This window comes from Coenobita brevimanus, chromosome 89, assembly GCF_032717465.1.
Source record: "Coenobita brevimanus isolate Jiangsu-jjx chromosome 89, ASM3271746v2, whole genome shotgun sequence".
In the NCBI taxonomy this organism is placed as follows: domain Eukaryota; kingdom Metazoa; phylum Arthropoda; class Malacostraca; order Decapoda; family Coenobitidae; genus Coenobita; species Coenobita brevimanus.
The window spans coordinates 23,303,338-23,324,528 of NC_137042.1; positions in this window are offsets into that span (position 1 = coordinate 23,303,338).

A 21,191-nucleotide genomic window follows, 5' to 3' on the forward strand; every position below is an offset into this window, starting at 1 on the left:
AATAATGTTAGGGGGCGCCGCGCCAGGAGCCCCTCACTGACACGGTTACTCGATTTCACCCGGCCACCTCCTGTCTTAGACGCCGCGATAACGCCTGATGGATGGCGGGTCCAGGGCATACCATTACTTCCCCTTACCCTTACCCTCTCCTCTACCCTCTTTTGGTCCCCCTCTCCCCTCACTCTCTCCCCACCGCCCCCCTAGCCTACTCCCCCACCGCCATGCACTCTTATATTTTTGTGCTAGGGAGGTTAAGTGCCGCCGGTGCTTTTATCCCCCGCCCTGTTTATGTCCGACCCCCAGCAGGGCCTCCTCCCATAGTTTTTTGTACATTTTTTTTTGTATCATCACCACCATTACAATCATAGTCTTCACCATCTTCATAATCATCATCATCATCATCACGACTCCCACTCCCAAGTAGAGCTGGGGTGATATGGGATCCAGAAACATGGAAAAAGAAAATATAAAAGTTTGCTGTCCAGTCCACAAAAAAAAAAAAAAAAAAAAAAAAAAAAAAAAAAAATAGTATCACCACCCAGCCCTCTGATGACATTACACCTGAGGGATGTTTCTTACACAGGTTTCTGTATGCAAATAAATGCACGCAATCCATGAACATGCTGATACACCACATGGGAATAAAAAAAAAAATGCAAATTTCTCTGTGGATATTACTGTGTATGTCGAATCCTGTCGTGTAATTGTAAAGGCAGGCTAATGCTATATTCTTTTAGCGTCATACACGCCATAACAAAGTAATTTACGGTTAATGAAACAGGATATAATGAGCTGTGTTCTGATTGGGTTAGGAGCTTCACTGGCACCTTCTTCTTTCCAGTCGGCTTCTACATACGGTTCGTTAATACGCTCTTGTATGTTAATTTTTCGCAAACTATGTCGAGTTTACAAGTACACAAGTAACAAACCAGTAAAAGTGAGGTTGTAATAAATGAAAAAAATATAATTGTGGAATAGGTACAAGGTCTCCTACACCAACGAGAATACTGCCCAATGTACAGTGCTGTATTTTGATGGGATGTGGTCTCTTGATCTCAGGATGCTTTTTAACATTTCATCCTTGGCGATTTATTTTCCATACCATCCCTTAATCTTTGCACTACGACAACCTGTGTGTGTGTGTGTGTGTGTGTGTGTGTGTGTGTGTGTGTGTGTGTGTGTGTGTGTGTGTGTGTGTGTGTGTGTGTGTGTGTGTGTGTGTGTGTGTGTGTGTGTGTGTGTGTGTGTGTGTGTGTGTGTGTGTGTGTGTGTGTGTGTGTGTGTGTGTGTGTGTGTGTGTGTGTGTGTGTGTGTGTGTGTGTGTGTGTGTGTGTGTGTGTGTGTGTGTGTGTGTGTGTGTGTGTGTGTGTGTGTGTGTGTGTGTGTGTGTGTGTGTGTGTGTGTGTGTGTGTGTGTGTGTGTGTGTGTGTGTGTGTGTGTGTGTGTGTGTGTGTGTGTGTGTGTGTGTGTGTGTGTGTGTGTGTGTGTGTGTGTGTGTGTGTGTGTGTGAGAAACAGCACCACAAGTGTAACCCACCACACCTGTCGCAGACGTGAGACAGGTACCAAACCAGTCACAAGTGCCCCTGCGAACCCTCCTCACCCCTCTCCACCCCTGCTGTTCTGTCTCATCCATCAGTTCGATTCTACAGCCTGTCTGACTCTTGGACAACGTTTGTTTCCTCTACGTCCTTGTTCATCCAGCAGCACTAATGGTAAACAGTACAATTTGACTACAGCGTGTCATATTCTTGGGGAAGATTGGGACTTAGCATGAAATGATTGCCTTAATCGCCTTCGCTAGGCAATAATCCTACACCTCTTCCCCTCTTCATCATCATCATCCAGCTTCAAAATATACTTCAAAGGCGTAATTCGTGATATTTTAATCCATCCATCCATCCATCATCCAAGCCTACGTTGCCCTATAAGGTGCCCGGGGCTAGGCAGTTGGTCCTGACATTTAAGATGAGAGTGATCAGCCTCACTCATCCCTAAGTGGCATTACGTGAGCAATAAACCCCAACCACCCCTTGGATATAAACCTTCACAGGCTCAATATAACTGGAGCATAATAATTACCCACTAAACCACCAGGTGCCAAAATTTGGTTATATGGTTACCACCCAGCATAGTAAATGTTTCCTGGTGTACAGGAAACCATTTGGCTTGTCACTCAGTGTAGAGTCACCCACAGGCAGAAGGAAAAGAAATAATGAAGGAAAGAAAGACGGAAGAGGGAGTGTAAAGTCACCCGTAGGCAGAAGGACGAGGAAAAACTGAAGGAAAGAAAGAAGAGGATGGAAGGAAAGAAGGATGGAGGAGAGGAAAGGGCAGATACCCGAGAGCATCACTACATCGAGTGAGTGGACGGTGAGCGCCCCCACCTACCACAAATTAACATCTATATATGAAAATTCTTGCAAAAAGAAAAAATAATTCTAACAGAGCCTTTGCAGACATTATACTCGTACTTATCATATTCTCGCTGATACCTGATAAGTTGATTCATAGAGAAAGCATCCAAGTAGTGAATGAGTTAATGAAGGCAACAGTTAACTCCAGGTTTGAATAATCTGCCCTATAAGCTGAATAAGGTCTCATGGAGGTTGTAAAAATAAACCAGTACTCGTAGCATGCGTCACAAACTGAGGGGTTAACAATCATACGTCCCCAGAGTCAACCACCCAATCCACTCACACCTCTCCACCCCATTTATGCATACAATATACGGTCAAAATAAGAAATACGAGGTCAGCCAATGTCCACACAAAAAACAAGGAAATGAAGCCACATAATACGAGTACAAAAATTCATTCAAACTATCCACATTACAAAAAAAAAAAGAAAAAAAGAATATCCACTCTCCACAATCAAACAACATTCATATTCACACATTAAACACAAAAAACTACATCCACAGATCCCCTCTACAAAACAGTGGAAACCTTCAGCTACAAGACAACTGATATACAACAGAAACCCTATCAACAACCTCAATCCACAAAATTACAGAATCATCCCCACAACAACCCCACAATTATCCAATCCCGTACACAATCACCCACCCAAATTACACGTACACATAAACACATCCAGACACAGGCAAGTATACAAGTAACAACAACATAAGCATACACCTCTCTGTATTATACAACCAGACACACTCAACATACAATGCCACACTCCAACCATACAAAAAAACAACCAGCTTCTAATAAGCAACCGAATCTCAAACAAACAAACACACACACATACACACACACACGCACACGCACACACACACACACACACACACACACAAACCCCCTACTCCCCCCCCCACACACAACCCATACGCCTTCACAACGGTCCTCAATGATCATCTTGGACTGGAAATGGTCTTCGGTCCGAGCCTCCTGAGACCGTGGCCCGAGGTGTTCATTCCCCGGGTTTGATTATTAGCGGCCACAGTCCAGATGCCGGCCGTCTTGAGCCAATATTGCCGTGAAATTGGCAGGCTGTTCCCCCATCTCCCTCAAGGCCTCGCCATTTGGGTGTGGTGGGTGGGTTTGGTTTGGTTGGGAGGAAGGAAGACTGGATGTGTGTGGTATAGGATAGATAGATAGATAGATAGAGAGAGAGAGAGAGAGAGAGAGAGAGAGAGAGAGAGAGAGGGGGGGGGGCAAGCAAGCAAACGAAGAGTACGTAAGAGGTGTTGGTGCTGGTGATAGTGGTGGTGTTAGTGGTGGTGGTGGTGGTGGTGATATCAGACGTTTAGAGATTTATTGAGTGTTGACCCTCCCCCCAACCCCACAAACAGACCCCGCCCCAGCACAACCCGGGTTTATGGTGCTCCGTGTCAACAGCTATCTCGGGGTTATGGTGCGGCGGGCTCATCTCACGCCGCTCCGTCTTTCCGTCTTATTACTTCAGAGGTGACACTTCTGGGGTATAAAAACGAGAGAGAGAGAGAGAGAGAGAGAGAGAGAGAGAGAGAGAGAGAGAATCAGTTTATAGCTAACTAAAACATAAGCCACAACGATATCAAAGTCTTTAAGTGACTCTCTCCCCCAAGCTGAATAAAATCGTCTGAAGGAGGTAAAAGTAAATTACAAAAAAAGTCATCGTACTGAAGGGTTTAATGGCGAATCAGAATTAAGTTTACCCCGGCCGCATCATTACTCCTTCCCTCCCTTGCCCAGTACGGTTGGTGGGTGTGGAAGGGAGAGTGTGGATCTGTTGGGTGTATGATGATGATGGTTTTTGTGAGGATAATGATGACGATGACGACGATGATTGGTGCAGGTGCTGATAATGATGATGATGATAATTATGATGATGATGATGGTGATGATGATGATGATGATGATGATGATGATGATAATTATGATGATGATGATGATGATTACATTATATTCCTAGTACCTTCAAATTAACTTCTCCATTACTTTCATATTATTTTATTGAACACAGAATTGATTTTTCGAACTGTAAGTAGTAGCTATCATAACTCCTCCACTACAGCCTGGTGTCTCCTAACCTGAACAGATTTATCTGATGGCCACTAATGAAGACGTCAACACACTAAAATTGCCAATGTTTTCCTTCAGCTAAATATTGTCTCACCTGGATAACACACTTTTGACTGATTGATTGATTTAGTTTAAGTTGGTGTGTGTGTGTGTGTGTGTGTGTGTGTGTGTGTGTGTGTGTGTGTGTGTGTGTGTGTGTTTATATTTTGCGTGCGAGGGATGTGTATGTGAGGGCGTGGTGAGTCTTGCCTGAGGGCGGTGAGGACACGCTGGGGGGAGGGTTGGGGAGGGGAGTGGGATGGCAGGAAGGGTAGGGAAGGGAAGGCATTGGGTGGGGTGAGGAGAGGTGGGGTTAGGCGGGGTGGGGTGGGGTTCGAGCAACATGCAACACTGCACAGGGCGTGGCTGCCTGCAACCTCACCCTCTCCTCTCCTCTCCTCTCCTCCACGTTTGTACCCACCTCAGTTCACTGTAATTGTGCAACAAGGTCATTTTTTTCATTAATCCCTCCCGTCCCACGACGCATTTTTTGTGTTATTCTTGCTCCCATACACAATTTTATTCAGCTAAGGAGAGACTTTTCAAACTGGAGGTGCTAAATACCGTCTCACCAAGGCCCTTCCTAAACTGAACAAAATCGTGTGGAAGAAGAAAGAATAAAAAGTACGTCAGCGACATGAAGTGATCAGATATAAATAAATAAATAAATAAATAAGTAAATAGACAATAGTTATATGCATATATATAGAAATACAAATACATATCTTTATACATAGATTATATCTCTCTCTATATCTATCTACCTATATCTATTTCTGTATCTATCTACATACATTATATATATATATATATATATATATATATATATATATATATATATATATATATATATATATATATATATATATATATATATTACTGACAGACAGATAAATAGGTAAAGTGGCGCAATTAACCTTATGTTGTGCATTTACCGCGACTCACCGTGCTCAAAAAAAACCATTTGGGGAAAAATTAATGCAGAATGAGTACTCAACTGACTGTTACCTGAAGGAAAACCGTCCCTGTCAACACACACTTGCCAGCCTACCCTATTAATGAAACTAAAATGTCCTAAGTGATGTAGAATTCCCTTTCAAAGTACAAATACTTGAGGGAAAAAAAAAGTTCGTCAACAGCCTGACTTGGGTCGCGCCATGAAACCGTCAAAGGAGGAAAAAGAAACTGGCGTGCTGAACCCAGGAATGAGTGGACTGGGCTTAAAATTTGTTGGACGGTGGGGCTGGGGCAGGAAAGTATACCCGGTGAAAATGGGTTCTGCAGGATCAGTGGTCGGAGTGCAGTGGATGTTTATTACAAAATATCATCGAGGAATGAGTGTCCATGAGAGGAAGGTGGCGAGGGGAGGTTAAAACAGGCGAGGGGGGGGGGACAAAAAAAGCATAGGACGGGCTGGAATTAATATGGGATAAGGAGTGCCAATGAAATTATACCCTGTGAAAGTGGATACGGTAGGATTAAAGGCCTGAGTCCAGTTAAGATCAATGCCAAAGTTTTCCACAACAACAACAACAACAACAACAAACAATGAGATAAACTCGCATTACTCTCATATACCTAGCACTTGCAACGCAGACAAAAACGCAGAGAACAAGAGAACATTTATCAACCCTTTCAGCAGCCAAGGCACAACTTAATAATACTATAGATCATATGGGCAATTCTCCTCACCTCTGACATTAACTCCTTAAGTCTCATGACGATTTTCTTTTTGTTCTTGGTATGTGTAGACGATTTAATTCTGCCAAGGAGTGATATTTCGACCTGGTAGGGTTACGTGTAGCCTTCATTAATTTCTCCAGTACAGGGTCGTTCCTACGCTGGCTAAAATCGTCTAGAAGAGGCAAGAATAACCTAAACTAAAACCTCGTAATGAATTGGTTCAATAACAATTTTCCCCAACAAAAAAGCAATTCCCAACACAAGTATATATATATAGTTATAATTTTCCTTATATTTATTCTGGCACTTACATGTATTCCTTTTTAGTTATATACCAAGATACATAAAAACACCTTTATGAAGCTGTTTATTATTATTATTATTTTTCTTTTGAGGGAGACATTTTCAGTACCTATAAGTCTTAAAGGTTAAGAATAGATATTAGAGAGAGTTTGCATTCCCGTGGGCGCAGGAGACTCCCTACAACCTCCTCTTTAACATCTACTGTAGCTCTCAACTAATCATTCATCCATTCATTCATTCATTCATTCATTCGTATGTTCATTCACTCATTCATCCAATTCCCTACCAACCAAACGACCCACGCGCCTATTCATCTAGTCAGAGTCATTCATTCATCCATCCCCTCAACCACCCATTCACCCTCCCATCAACCCATACATCCCATCCACCAATCAAACCATCATCCCTTTCATCTATCCACCCATCTAATCAACTCATACATCCCATCCACCAACCAAGCCATCATCCCTTTCATCTATCCACCCATCTAATCAATCAAGCAACTGAACCAACTACCTATCCTTCCACCTATCCATACCTCCACAACCCAAATCATCATTCCCTTTATCTATCCACTCATTAAGCCACCTAATCATTTATCCATCCATCCACCTAACCATTCATCTATCTATCCATCCACCCATCCATCCACATATATACCGGTATACATCTACCCATTCAACTAACTACATTATTTATCTATTTGTATCAATCTGTCTATCCATCCACCCATCCATCCATCCTCCATCCATTCGCCTATCCAGTCTCTCATCCATTCTGTCCCCATTACGTGAGGTGCTCAAAAAAGGAGTAAAAAAAAAAAAAAGAAAGAAAAAAAGGGATCGTGAGGCATTTTAAGGCGTCGAGCGGGACATTTTGGGCGGAGAGAGAGTTTTGTGGAGGGTCAGCAAATTGGACACGGGTGGAGGGGAGGGGGAGGGAGGGGGAGGGGGAGGGGGAGGGAAGGGGAGGGAGGGGAAGGGGAAGGGGAGAGGGAGGGGGAAGGGTAGGGGGAAGGGAAGGGGGAAGGGTAGGGGGAAGGGAAGGGGGAAGGGTAGGGGGAAGGGTAGGGGGAAGGGGAGAGGGTGGGGAAGGGAAGGGGGAGAGGGTGGGGAAGGGAAGGGAAGGGGGAGGGGGAAGAGCATGGTAGGGGAAGAGGGAGAAGATAAAAAGGGTAGGGGAGGTTGAGGGGGTAGAAACGATTCGAGAAGGGAAGGGAAGGAATGGGGAGGGGAGGGGAGGGGAGGGATGAGAAGGAAAAGGACGTAGAAAATGAGAGAAAGGGGTGGGGGGAAAGAGGAAAGAAGGGATGGCAAGGGAAAGATGAGGGAAGAAAAGAGAGATGGAAGAAATAGAAGGGTAGGGTGGATGCGGGATTGGGAAGGGGGAAAAACAAGGGCTAGGAGAGGAAAGGAGGGAAACAGGAGGGAAGAGAGGTGAGAAAAAAAAAGGAGGGGCAGGAAAGGAGGAAAAGCTGGGTGATAGGACAAATGAGGAGGAGGAAGAGGAGGAAAAAGAGAAACAAAGGATAAAAGAAGTAAAGGGAAGATGAAAGCGATAACACCGCCAAACAGATGGGAAGGAAACGATGAGACAGGATAATCGTAAAAGGAAATAGCCTTAAAGAACAAATCACCATGAAAAATCCTCTAAGACAAAATAATAAAAACAAATTACGACAAAAAATTTTATATATCCTCTGAGAAAATAATGAAAGCTGGACGTCACAGAAATAAAAGATAAACTAAAATGTTCAAAATAAATTAGCACATGATCTGAAAGTTACCAAACAAAGGAAATTCAAGATAATAAATTTGTGGTTACAGACACACCTGATGGCTGCAGTGGGGGGTATTATGATATGTAGTTTCAGTCATTAACATATATATAAAGTGAGTGAGCGAGAGAGAGAGAGAGAGAGAGAGAGAGAGAGAGAGAGAGAGAGAGAGAGAGAGAGAGAGAGAGAGATTCACAGCATCAAATAATCAGCATCTGAATATACAATATACTGTATATATAATCTTCACTGATGACAACTAATTTACACTATAAAAATTTCTTCTCGAAAACCCATCAAAAGAACACACCAATAAAAACAAAAATAAAAAATAACAAGTAAAGAAACCACACCATACGAAACTAATTTAAAGAAACGATAGAAAACCTAAGCTAACCTCTAACCCAATTAAATAATCTAACCTAACCTAACCTAACCCAACTTACTAATCTTGCCTAAAGTAACCTAACCACGCAATGATAAGGCGTCCAGATACAAAATACGGTTAACTAATTACCTCTTAACACCTCAAGCTCATTAGATCTTGCTCTTATCAAGACAAAAAAGAACGGGCCAAGGTGGCAGAAGAGTGGACTAATACCGTGCCTCACCCTATCTTACACTAACCCTTCCCACGTACCCAACCCTTCCTACCTACCCTAGCTCACCCTACATACCTTAACCCACTCTACCTACCCTAGCCCACCATACCTACCGTAACCCTCCCTACCTACCCTAACCTTCCTTACCTACCCTAAAGTACCCCGCAGCCTCTCGTGGTATTAAGCTATCAACTCTTGGAATTAGGGTGGGGATGATGAGCCGGTGGGGAGTGAGGGAGGAGGGGGAGAAGACGGGGAAACGAGATGGGATGGGAGGAGAGAGAGGACAATGGCGATGGACTGAAGGAGATGGGGAAGGATAGCTGAAGAATTGAGGAATGAGTGAAGAAAGTGAAGGCCAGATTTGAGGAAAGACTAATTAAGGACGTGTGTGTGTGTGTGTGTGTGTGTGTGTGTGTGTGTGTGTGTGTGTGTGTGTGTGTGTGTGTGTGTGTGTGTGTGTGTGTGTGTGTGTGTGAGAGAGAGAGAGAGAGAGAGAGAGAGAGAGAGAGAGAGAGAGAGAGAGAGAGAGAGAGAGAGAGAGAGAGAATGTATTGGAAGCCATGCAGCCACAGTTGAACAACATGAATAATAATAAAACATCAAGAATAATAATATAACACCAATAAAACATCACCAGTAACCCTAATATCCCCCTTTCATAACTTCAAAAACCTACAGTAACAATTAAATCACGTCACACACACACACACACACACACACACACACACACACACACACACACACACACACACACAACCCCACCACAACCCATCAAAAAACCAAACACTTTCCAAGCCACAGCCATCCATCCAGCCAGCACACACGGGTATTCAGAAGCCACATACCCCATAAAACACAGGCATAATGAAGTGGATGCCGTCTTAATCACCGGGACAAACAGGAGGTCCCTCAGAGCCAAGTGTGCCTCCCTCGAGTTGGACTGGACAGGACAAACACCGCGGGATCGATGTTTGGATGGAGGACACACTCACATACATACAGAGACAAACATACATTCATACAAACACTTGCTAAGAAACTACACGCACATGCACACTAATGACTTACATATACATACCTACCTCAGTAACACAAATTCATCACACACACACACACACACACACACACACACACACACACACACACACACACACACACACACACACACCTTCCAATATACTGTATCACAATAAAGTCCACCTCATCGGACCGTAACAGCTCAAACGACAAAGTTGGTTCAGTGACTGGCGAAGGTGCACTGGAGGAAGAGGCTGATAATTTTATGGGTTGGGGCTGTGGCGATACTTCACTCAGATGACGCATTACACATTACAGTATATTCTTGCTTCCTCCTGACGATTTTCTTCAGCTAAGAAAGACCTCTTGGAGTGCAGGGTTTAGAAATAATCTCAATTCAACCTTTGAATCGCATGACGCCTGTAAACTTTCTGCCTGACATTACCAGACGAATTTTACATATTTTAGGAAGAACCCCTCGAAGTGAAGAGGTTAACAGGCTTACAGTAGTCGCGGTCAAGTTTGCGGATGTGAAGTCAAGAGGAATATCCAGCATGTCATTACCCTGCTACTCTTTTCAATCTCTAAAGCAGGACTCAATCATATTTAAAGGAGGCACTGTCATTTTCATATAATTATTGTTTTTATTCATTACTGCTATTACCATGGGATTTTATACAGCACAAGGAAGATTTGATACAACCGTTAATCCAGCAGTCCCTTCGATATGACGATTTTTTTTATACTGCTACCGTCAGACGATTTAATTTACCTTGTCGTGGTGAAGTACGCATGCACGGTAACTATCTTAGGTCAAATATACAAAAGACTTTTCAAGCTGCGACACAAAACTGTCTCACAATGGAACACAAACACACCGACGGGTCACCCTATCACACTCGAGGACCTCACACTGTAAAGACCTACATTGCCATACTAACACCACGGTACCACAAACACCCCATCCACAGCAGGTAAGTAAGAGTCACCCCTCCCTCCCCTCTTAATATACTCATTCTCCTGCCTCCCCATCTTCACCCCTTCCCTTCCCGCTTCCCCTTCTCCACGACCCCTCCATCATCCCTCCCCTCTCCACCTTGAAACTCTCACCTCCTCCCCTTCCCATGACCTTTCTCATCCCTGTTCTCTCCACCTTTCCCCATAATATCCCACTCTTTTTCCAACCATCCCCTGAAGTATCCTCCCTCTCCTTCCCCACAACCCTCCTTCACTCCTCACCTCTCCTCTTCACCCATCCTATGAAAACCCTTATCCCCACCTCCCCAGCGATTGTTGAACACCCCCCTAACTTTATCTCAACCCAATATTATTTGAGGTTACATGTGGGAGGGGATAAGAGACTGCATTAACTGCATGGGGGAGGGGAGAGACAAGAGGGAGAGGGGAAGGCGATAGCAGGACAGGGAGGGGAAGAGGATAAAGGGAGGGGAAGAGGATAAAGGGAGGGGGCGGGGAATAGGAGACGGAAGGGAGGGGAGGGGAAGGTTGCAAGGGAAAGGAGACAGGAGGTAGGGGAGGAGGGTAACTGGAGGAGCTTGCAAGGGAAAGAGGGTAGGGAGGGGGTTAAAAGTGGTGGGAGGGAAGGAGGAGGAGAAGGGGCGCTGTGGGAGAAGGAGGGGAGGAGGAGGAGGGACGTGGAAGGAGAGGAGGAGAGAGGAGAAAGAGAAACACGGAACGTTCTTTTAAGAGGCGCTCTGGCGATTCAACAATACAAGGCACAATTATTCTTCACGAGAGGAAAACACGAGTCGGAAAGGAACCCATTGTGGACGCGATCCCTCCCTCTTCGGGGCCTGAGTGTGTTTCTCCCAGCACACGGCGATTTATGAGGGGGGGGAGGAGAAGCAGGTATTGTGTGTGTGTGTGTGTGTGTGTGTGTGTGTGTGTGTGTGTGTGTGTGTGAGAGAGAGAACTGGTATCTGAGGAAGTGTAGTGAAGAGGTAAGTAAGGAGAATCATAGATACAATAACCAGCTGTCGATAAGTAGGAAGAATGATAGATGCTGGAAGGTAACAGACAGATATTAAGGTAGGCATATAGGTAGAACGATAGATCCATCAATTTAGTAAGATAAACAAACAGCCTTGGCAGGTTATTAGGGCAATGGAAGGTCATGTATATATATAAGTAAACAGTTAGAATGATGGAGAAAGTTAGGGGCAGTTAGGCTAGGTAAGTAGCTAAGTAACCAATACAAAGTTAACGTAGATAATGTGTATGTCCAAGTTTAAGCACATGAGCAAAATTGGAACAGGTAAGTAGGCAGGTAAATAACTATACTGCTTTTATTCTAACTTGGCTCAGATTATCGGCCTTTTCCAGCTTATTTCACATAGTTCCATGGCACTACTTCGTGACTGGCACCGTACTCTAGTATAAATATATTGTTACAACTCAGCAATGTAGATGGGAAGATGGAAATTTTAGGAAAAGTAAAAGAGTACAGTCAAGAAAATTAGCAGCATATAACTTGGTGGTGTGTATCGTTAGTAAAATCTTGCAATCAAACAATCAGCCATTCTATAAGAAAGATAATTAACAAAGTTTCCTGGTTTGACTGCAGTACATCATTATTCCAGAAAGTTAATGCAGAGTCAGATAATTTTCTTTCCATAATTCCCAGTTAAAGGGAAAATGACGCTAAACCCCAAGTAAACAATACAATTAAGGTTATCCTGAATCAACAATAAGGCACTCGTAAATAAAGGGTCCTAATATTGCATGCTACCTCACCTCAATGGTCCCTTATCACCATGGTAACTTATCATCTTAACTTCTCGCCAATGTATACGATTACCATTAAATTTTGAGTATGGTACCCTAATACCACTTTACCTTAACACCACATCCTCCTAAAACAGCACCACTTTATCACCATACCTCTCCATCACCAATGTAACCTCTCCAAACCTTCCTTACTACAGTACAAAACTTCCCTATCACCACGAACTTCTCGTAGCTCTATCATTTTACCACACACCCTATTACAGCACCAACCTATTATCGAACCAATTACCTCATACTTCATCATCTCATACCCTGTCATACCCTATCACCCTTCCATACCCTTAACCCAAAAGGGGATAACGTGAGTGTTGAAGCGATGAACACCACCAACCACAACCCAACCCTTCATTAGCGTTGCCATAATTCCGCATCCGAGTGGGCGCGTTGCCAGCTTCCCTCGCCATTATCTTTTGTTATAATATATGTACTGACCGTAATCGCCGCTGCTACCATCTGTTCGGAGATCGAACTACTTCCCCCTACCCCTCTCCCCTTAACGTTGACTGCGCTATTAAGGTTCCTAAAGTACGGCGCGTGACTCTTCAATTGTGCTTGATATATGCGCGATTGCTTGCTCTTTTGCTGAAGGTAAATGCTATCAATTTCCAAGGAGGGGGGGAGAGGGAGAGGGGGGGAGAGGGAGAGGGTGGAAGAGGAGGAGAGGGAGGGAGAGGACAATGGGAGGGGAAGGGGGAGAAGTGGTGGCAGAGAGAACGGGGAAGAAGGTAGATGAGGGAAGGATGGTGTTGGTGGGTAAGGAAATGGACAAGGTGAGCAAGAGTAACATGGGCTAAGGAAGAGGGGGTCTGGACGAGTGTGGTAAGGAAAGGGGTTGAGCTGTTTACTCTATCAGATCAAGGACGTCTTGATAATTTTATGCCTGCTACCACCTGACTAATTTACCCAACTCAGAATGATCTTTCGTCCTGAAAAGGTTAATGAAGGGTGTAATTAACTCCTCCAGTTGGAATGATATCTCCTCTAAATACAATCGTCTAGTGACAAAAGAAATAAAATATGCAAGATACCCCCTCTCTTCCTCTGATCCCAGTACTTCTCCTTCCATTTTCCTCCCATATCACTAATAAAAGATCTAATGTTTTATCTTTTTTATGCGTTTTTATTTGATCCCTTCTGTCCAAAAAGGTCCAATCAATACCTTCCCTCATTGTTGATGGCGTTGATGAAAGCTACATCTTTGTCTTCCGGTTCGAAAAATTACTCTAAAGTCGAATAAAGTTGGTGATAGTTATATTAAATATTTATATAGATATATATATATATTTATATATATATATATATATATATATATATATATATATATATGCCAGACGCCTCAATCCCGTATGGGGTGGCCACAAATAAATAGCCTCCACGTCGCCCTGTCCCCCGCCATTTCACTGTCCTGCTCCCAACTCACACACCCCCTCTCATATACCTCTCCACGTCCTTTCAGTGAAGAGGCTAACAGAGAAACATAAATCCTCAGGGGGAGTAAGAAAATGCTAGGCAAATAAGTCCCCCCCCCTCACCTTTGACAACAGCACTTAGCCTCTAACAAAAGACATCACGATCTCTCTCTCTCTCTCTCTCTCTCTCTCTCTCTCTCTCTCTCTCTCTCTCTCTCATACACTCCCCACAGCCTTTTTCTTACCACGGTAGCATAAATCTTAACTCGAGTGAGAAAACTGGAGTCAAATAATCGTCCACCACACGAGTCCACCTTAAAAACACCGCAACAAATTGGTCCACATTTTTACAGGTGTTGAAGAAGGCGGTGGAGGTGCTTAATCAGGCCTGTGGGTGGAGAGGGGCGCAGAGGGGGAAGGGAGCGGAAGGGAGGGGGAGGAGGAGAAAGAAGAGAGGGGAGGAATGGAATGGTTACGGGAGAGATGAGATAGTGGAGGGGAAACGAAAGTGGAGGGAAAGGAAGGGGTGGGAAGAGGAAAGGAACAAAAGAATGGGAGAATGGGGGCTAAAGAGGGGTGGAGATGGGAAGAGGGGTGGAGATGGGAAGGGGAAGGGATGTGGAGGGGGGGGAGAGGAACAGACGGGATGGAGGGGATGGAAGGGTCGGAAAAGAGTCAGAAGAGAAAGTAGAGGGAAGGAGGGGAGAAGCAAGGTGAGGATGATAAGAGGGGTGTGGGACGAGAGGAGTACAGGGAATATAAGTTGGGAGAAAAGGGGGAAAAGGCAGGAGGGAGTGGGAGAGGGAGTGGGAGTGGAAGTGGAAGTGGGAGTGAGGGAGGAGATGGGAAAGCTGGTGAAGTAAGGCACAGTTACGGACATATATAATGCTTCATTTTTAGTCCAACCATCATGGAAGTCTTGCATGGTTTTCTGGAAAGTGTGTTGAGTTACAAAGATCGCTTCGGTGGGTATCAAAAGCTCACAGTCTTCACTAAATATCGTTACAGAGTGGATCAGCACTTATGTCCAAAACTGTACATAGGAATGGCGTTTTTCGGGTGTGTCCTCCATGCTTTGCGGAAAACATACCACAGGAATGTATTATACAGAAGGAAACATCTTTAATGAGGAGTAAAAGTCCGACACTTATCCATGCTAGCTTTAAATGTAGTTTGTTCCGCAGGTTTACAATTCACTGAAAAAGAAATGATTAATTTTAAGTGACTGGAAATATCTGCCAACCAATTTTAAACACGTCTAGTATAATTTGACCGATCTACTGTGAACTGTTTTCGTCTGCCATAATAACATGTCCTTTGAAATTTAGGTCTACTCTCTCAAATGCCACGTCCACGGTCCTTGTTCCAGATTAATTTTTCTAGACACTCCTGGCATGGATTGTTTCTCAGTCTTGGTATTATTTTTGTTGCCTCTCACTGTAATCTCTCAATGTTTTTTCTCGGTATCTTTTTTCTTCTAATAAGGTGGACAAAACTCGACAGTGGGTGTGGAGGAGAGCGAAGGGAGCGGGAGATCTTATGGAGTGAGGGAGGGGAGGGAGGGAAGCAAGAGAATAAGGATTGGGATGAGAGGGAAATAGGGGAGAGGAAGAGGGGAAGGAGAATATGGAGTGGGAGGAGAGGGAAGGAGAGGGGAATGAGGGACAAGAAGAAGGGGAGAACATGCGTTGGGAGGAAAGGGAAGGAGAGGGGAATGAGGGACAAGGAGAGGGGAATGAGGGACAAGAAGAAGGGGAGGAGAACATGCGTTGGGAGGAAAGGGAAGGGGAGGGGAATGAACGACAGGATGGAGGGGAGGTGAATATAGACTGGGAGGAGAAGGAAGTGGGGAGGAATGAGGGAGAGGAAGAGAGGGAGGAGAACATGGATTGGGAGGAGAGGAAAGGGAAGGGGTGAGAAAGGGGGGGAAGAACATGGATTGTAGAAGAAGGGAGGGGGAAGGAATGACAGCATAAACGAGGAAGATAAAAACGAGAAAAGAGAAGGAAAAGGTGAAGAGATAGGAAAGAGGTAGAGATGAAAAATGATATCGAGGAGGGATATAAAGGAAAGTGAGGGGTGGGGGAGGGGAAAAGGGAGGAAGGAAAGACGAAAAGGGGGGAAGGAAAGACGAAAATAGAAGAGGGAAAGAAGAAGAACAAGGAGGGAAAGGGGAACAAGGAGGAAGGAAAGGGGAAAAGGCAGGAGGAAAAACGTAAAAACCAGGAGGGAAAGGAGAACAGGCAGGAGGGAAAGAGGAAAAAGCAGGAGGGAATAGGCGAAAAAGGAGGAGGGAAATGCTAAAATGGAGGAGAGAAAGGGAAAATGAGGTGGGTGGGAATGGGCATGAATGATGGAGTTTGTCGGAACGAGGAATGGATGTGGAGTGAGAGGGGGGGGGTAGTAGGAACCAATGGGGGAAGAGGAGAGAAGTAAGAATGGAGTGGAGAAAGAGTGGGAGAGTAGGGAATGGAGGGTGGGGGAAGCATGAACGGAAGAAGGAGAGAGAAAAGTAACAGAGAAGGTGGAAAGAAGGGGGAGCACGAACAGAGTAGTGGGAGAAGATTATAAAAAATTAGCAGCAGAATTTGGTGGAGGAGGAGGGGGGATACGGACGAGGAAGCAGGAAGAGGGAGGAGGGTGAGGCAAGGGGGGAGGATGGGGAAGCAGAAGGGTGAAGGAGAGGGAGGTAAGGGAAGGGGCAAGTAGAGAGATGAGGCACGAGTATAAATGGGAAGGCAAAGGGCAAGAGATAAGAGTTAGCAAAAGTACACTAATGGAGTAAGGTTGAAAAGAATGAGGAAGAGGAATGGGATAGAATATGTTATGGGGTGGGTGTTAGAGAGACGGGGGAGATTTAGGATGGGGGTAACAGGGTCAGTGGGGATAGTGTGGAGGGGTGCTGTGTTTGCGCATGTGTTTTGTGTTTTTGTGTACTGAGAGGGAGGTGTCTTCCCCCCCCCTCCACACACACACACACACACACACACACACACACACACAAAGTACCTCTCCCATACACGACGTAACACAGCTCCTACGCACGAGCCAAGACTCACAATAATACTACTCATAACAATAAACACGTGCTACATGGAAGACCAGAAGAACATTGTCTATAATTATCTTCCTCCTCTTGGACAATTACAACAGGTGAGAATATCGAGGTAATGAAGCGAAATTGCCGACTGGGTGATTAGCGATTGGGGGAAGAGAGTCGTGTTAGGGTCGTTTTGGAGTCGTCTTGTTACGCGTGGTGTCGTTTCGTGATGCGTAATGTCGCTTCGTTATGCGTTGTGAAATTTCGTTATGCGGAGAGTGGGTTTTCTCGCAATGTTAATGGACGGAGAAGATGGGGTAACGATGAGGGTGGGTTGAGGCGTGAGGGTCGGTTCAGTGTTTTAAAGCGTTGTTTTAAAGGGTTTGTCAGGTGTTTCAAAGGACAGTGATTGCCTTACCTGTCGCTAGTTCTCCTTTCACTTCGCTTTACTGTTTCTTTTGGTATTTTTCCCCGGCGTTTATCTGACTTAATTCCTCCTCTTCCTCTTCGTTATTTGCACATGGTTTGCCTTTTCTTTGTTATCATCTTTTTTTGGTTACTGGCATGTTTTCTTTTTCAATTGCGTTCAGTGTTTAGTTTTTCTTTCCTTTACAGGTGGCTTTACATTGAGTGACAAGCCTAATGGTTTCCTGTAAGCCAAGAAACCATTTACAACGCTGGGTGGTAACCATATAACCAAACAATTACGTGCTTCCTGCGTGTCATCAAGTGGGTTGGTGGAGGGTTAGTGCCCCTTCCTGTAAAACAAAGAACTCAGAGTCAAATGGTCACCCCTAACGGGATTATGGCATCAGGCAATAGATAGATAGATAGATAGTTTAGTATTTCCTCTACTCTTAATGTTACTTACTTCCTCTGGCATCAGGCAATAGATAGATAGATAGATAGTTTAGTATTTCCTCTACTCTTAATGTTACTTACTTCCTCTGGCATCAGGCAATAGATAGGTTGATAGATAGTTTAGTATTTCCTCTACTCTTAATGTTACTTACTTCCTCTTCCCCATTCCTCACGCTCTGGCTTTTTGTTCGTTACCATAAGTTCCTGGCATATCTCCTAGTTACCCTATAATTTTTCCTTAGTATTTTTCTCTTGTGTCTGACTTCCTTCGCTTTCCTCTTTGTTCAATTTTGGTTTAGATTGGTTTTTACATTTTCTGTCACAGGTTTACTATTTTTGTTTGTTTTCCCGACCTGAATGAAATCTACTGACTGCAGCATCAATAGAAAAGAAACAAACAATCTGCAAGGAAGGACGTAATGAAGATGAATTCGAATCCCATGTTGTTGCTGTTATTACTGCCTCAGAATCATCGGACTGTGAACCTTGTGGACTGCAGGCTGAAGCTGACCATCTAATGCAATTCATCGTCATCTTTGGGGGAGTAGGAAGGAAGCTGAGCGTCAGTATAAAAGGGAAGTGAACAGCTCAGTTATATCGATGCGACCACGTGAAGGCGTACCTCTAGCACAGTTTCTAGCCCCTTTCACGAAGAGATCCCCCCCAAATAATAAAAAAAAAAAATAATAATAACAATAATAATAATAATAATATGCTACGATATCTAGAAAAAAGTTGACGCCATCATAATCATAACGAAATGGTTAATATTCTTAACCTTAACTGATATTTGCACAAACTATGTCGATACAAATAACATACAAGAGAATATTGCAGGAATACAGTACTATACAAAAAAAATCTTAATGGGAGAGGTGCTAGGGCGCCTCCTAAGGCCAACAGAATATGGCCCCTTGGCTATCATCCTGTTCCACTCCCAATTCTCCTCCTCCTCTTCCTCCTCCTCGCCCCTTCCTTATCGTCCCGCTCTTCTCATCTCCTCCTTTATTATCATCATCATCATCATCATTCTTCGTCTTCATTCTTCCTCCTCCACCTTCTCCAAAGCCTCCTCCTCCTCCTCCTCCTCCTCCTCCTCCTCCAAGTCTATCCACAGCTTCCCTTTAACCCTTTTCTTCCCTCCCTCTCCACCTCCTCACTTTCCCCTCTTTTCTCTCCCATTCATCCTCCTCTCCTTTATTTGCCTCCGCTCTCCGTCACTTTTTCTCCCCTCAATTAAGTAAACAACCTTAAGCTTCATTACTCTCTCTCTCTCTCAGCTCAATAAATCGTGCTGACCCGTTCACAATGAGGAGTAATTTTCTGTTCTATTCTTGCCGGTATCACACCATTGTAATCGATTTTCTTTTTTTTTTGAGAGAGAGAGAATTTTCGATCTGGATTCGTCACATATAACCTTCATTAACCTCTTCAGCACCAGAGGCCAGTCATAAGTTTAGTAAAATCATGCAGTGGTGGTAAGAAATAAAAGAAATAAAATACGTCATCGGGCTGAAAGGGTTATAATGTATTTTTTTTTTTAACGGGAATTTACTCTCATGAACTCAGTCATATCTACATTATTTTTACCATTATTATTATTATTATTATTATCATTATTATTATTATTATTATTATTATTATTATTATCATCCCGCCATTTTCCTCTCCTCCCTTCCATCCCTTTCCTTCATTTCCGTTTCCTTCCCTTTCCTTTTCTTCATTTACCTCTTAATACTTCCTTTCATCTCCCTCCCTGTATCTCTACATTTTCTCCTCCACCTCTCCTTCCCTCAATTTCCCTCCATTCTCCTCTCTTTACTTCCTGTCCTCTAGTTTTCTCTCTATTTCCATCTCTCCACCTCCGTATTTTCCTCTCATTTTCTTCTTCCCTCAGTATTACTCCTCTTCCCTGTTCTTCCTCACCCTTCCTTCTCTCCTTCTCATTTTCCCCTCTCCTTTCCTCTCCTTCCCCCACTCTACTTCCTACCATTTCCTCCCCTTCCTTCTCTGCATTCCCTCTCCTTCTCTCCTTCTCCTTGTTCTTCCTCACCTTTCTTCCTTCCTTCCTTCCCTCCATTCCCCTTTCCTTCTCTCCTCCCTCCCTCGCAGTCCTCCTTCCTCTCCTCTCCTACCTTCCCTCCATTCCCTTGGTCTTCTCTCTTTCTCCCTTCCTGTCCGTCTTCCTCTCCTCCATCCCTCCCTCCACTTCCCTCTTCCCTCCTGTCTTCCACTTTCCTCTTCTCTCCTCCTTTCAACTTCCCTCTTCCCTCCTTCCTTCCACTTCCCTCTTCTCTCCTTTCCTCCACTTTCCTCTTCTCTCCTTTCCTCCACTTTCCTCTTCCCTCCTTCCGTCCGTGTCGGTGCTCCTAACTATGACATTGACGGGGTGGGAGGCGTGGGTGAAAGGGCTTCTGATCCCCCATTGCACACCAGACAGTACGCCTGATTACCTGGCTCACTCTAACTCTACCTGTGTCCTTGTACCTGTAGCCTTGTACCTGTGTGGCTGTACCTGCCCCCCTCTGTCTGTATCCCCCTACCTTTGTACCAGTCTCCCTTTACTAGTGCCCTTGTGCCTGTAGCCTTGTAACTGTGTGGCTGTACCTGTCCCCCGTCTGTCTGCATCACTCTACCTCTCTACCTGTCTCCTTTTACTAGTACCGTCCCTGTATCCTTGCATTTATCTCCATATAACTGTCTCCTCCCCTCTACCTTGTGGGTGTACCTGTATGCTTGTACCTGTCTCGCTGTACCCGTGTGGATGCGGTCATAAATATAGTTTCATTTCGTTACGGTACCTGGAGGTGGTGTACAATGACTTTCGATACACACTGGTGCTGTCTTCAAAGCCCAACACACTTTTTCAGAATATGGCGTAGATTTCATTCTTTTGCGACTAAAAGTGGAGCAGTATTCTTGTTTGTAGCTGTATATGTGTGGCTTTACCTGTGTTGTGCCTGTGTGGATCTACCTTCTCCCTGTACATGTCTCCTTATATATGTGCTGTCGGACCTGCGCTGCTGTTTCAGTGTTTTTGCTGTGCCTATTTTAATATATGTAAAAAAATGGACGCTTGCAAAAGTTGTTCATTCCAGAGAAAACTGAACAACGTAAGCCAAAGTCAGTATCCCTT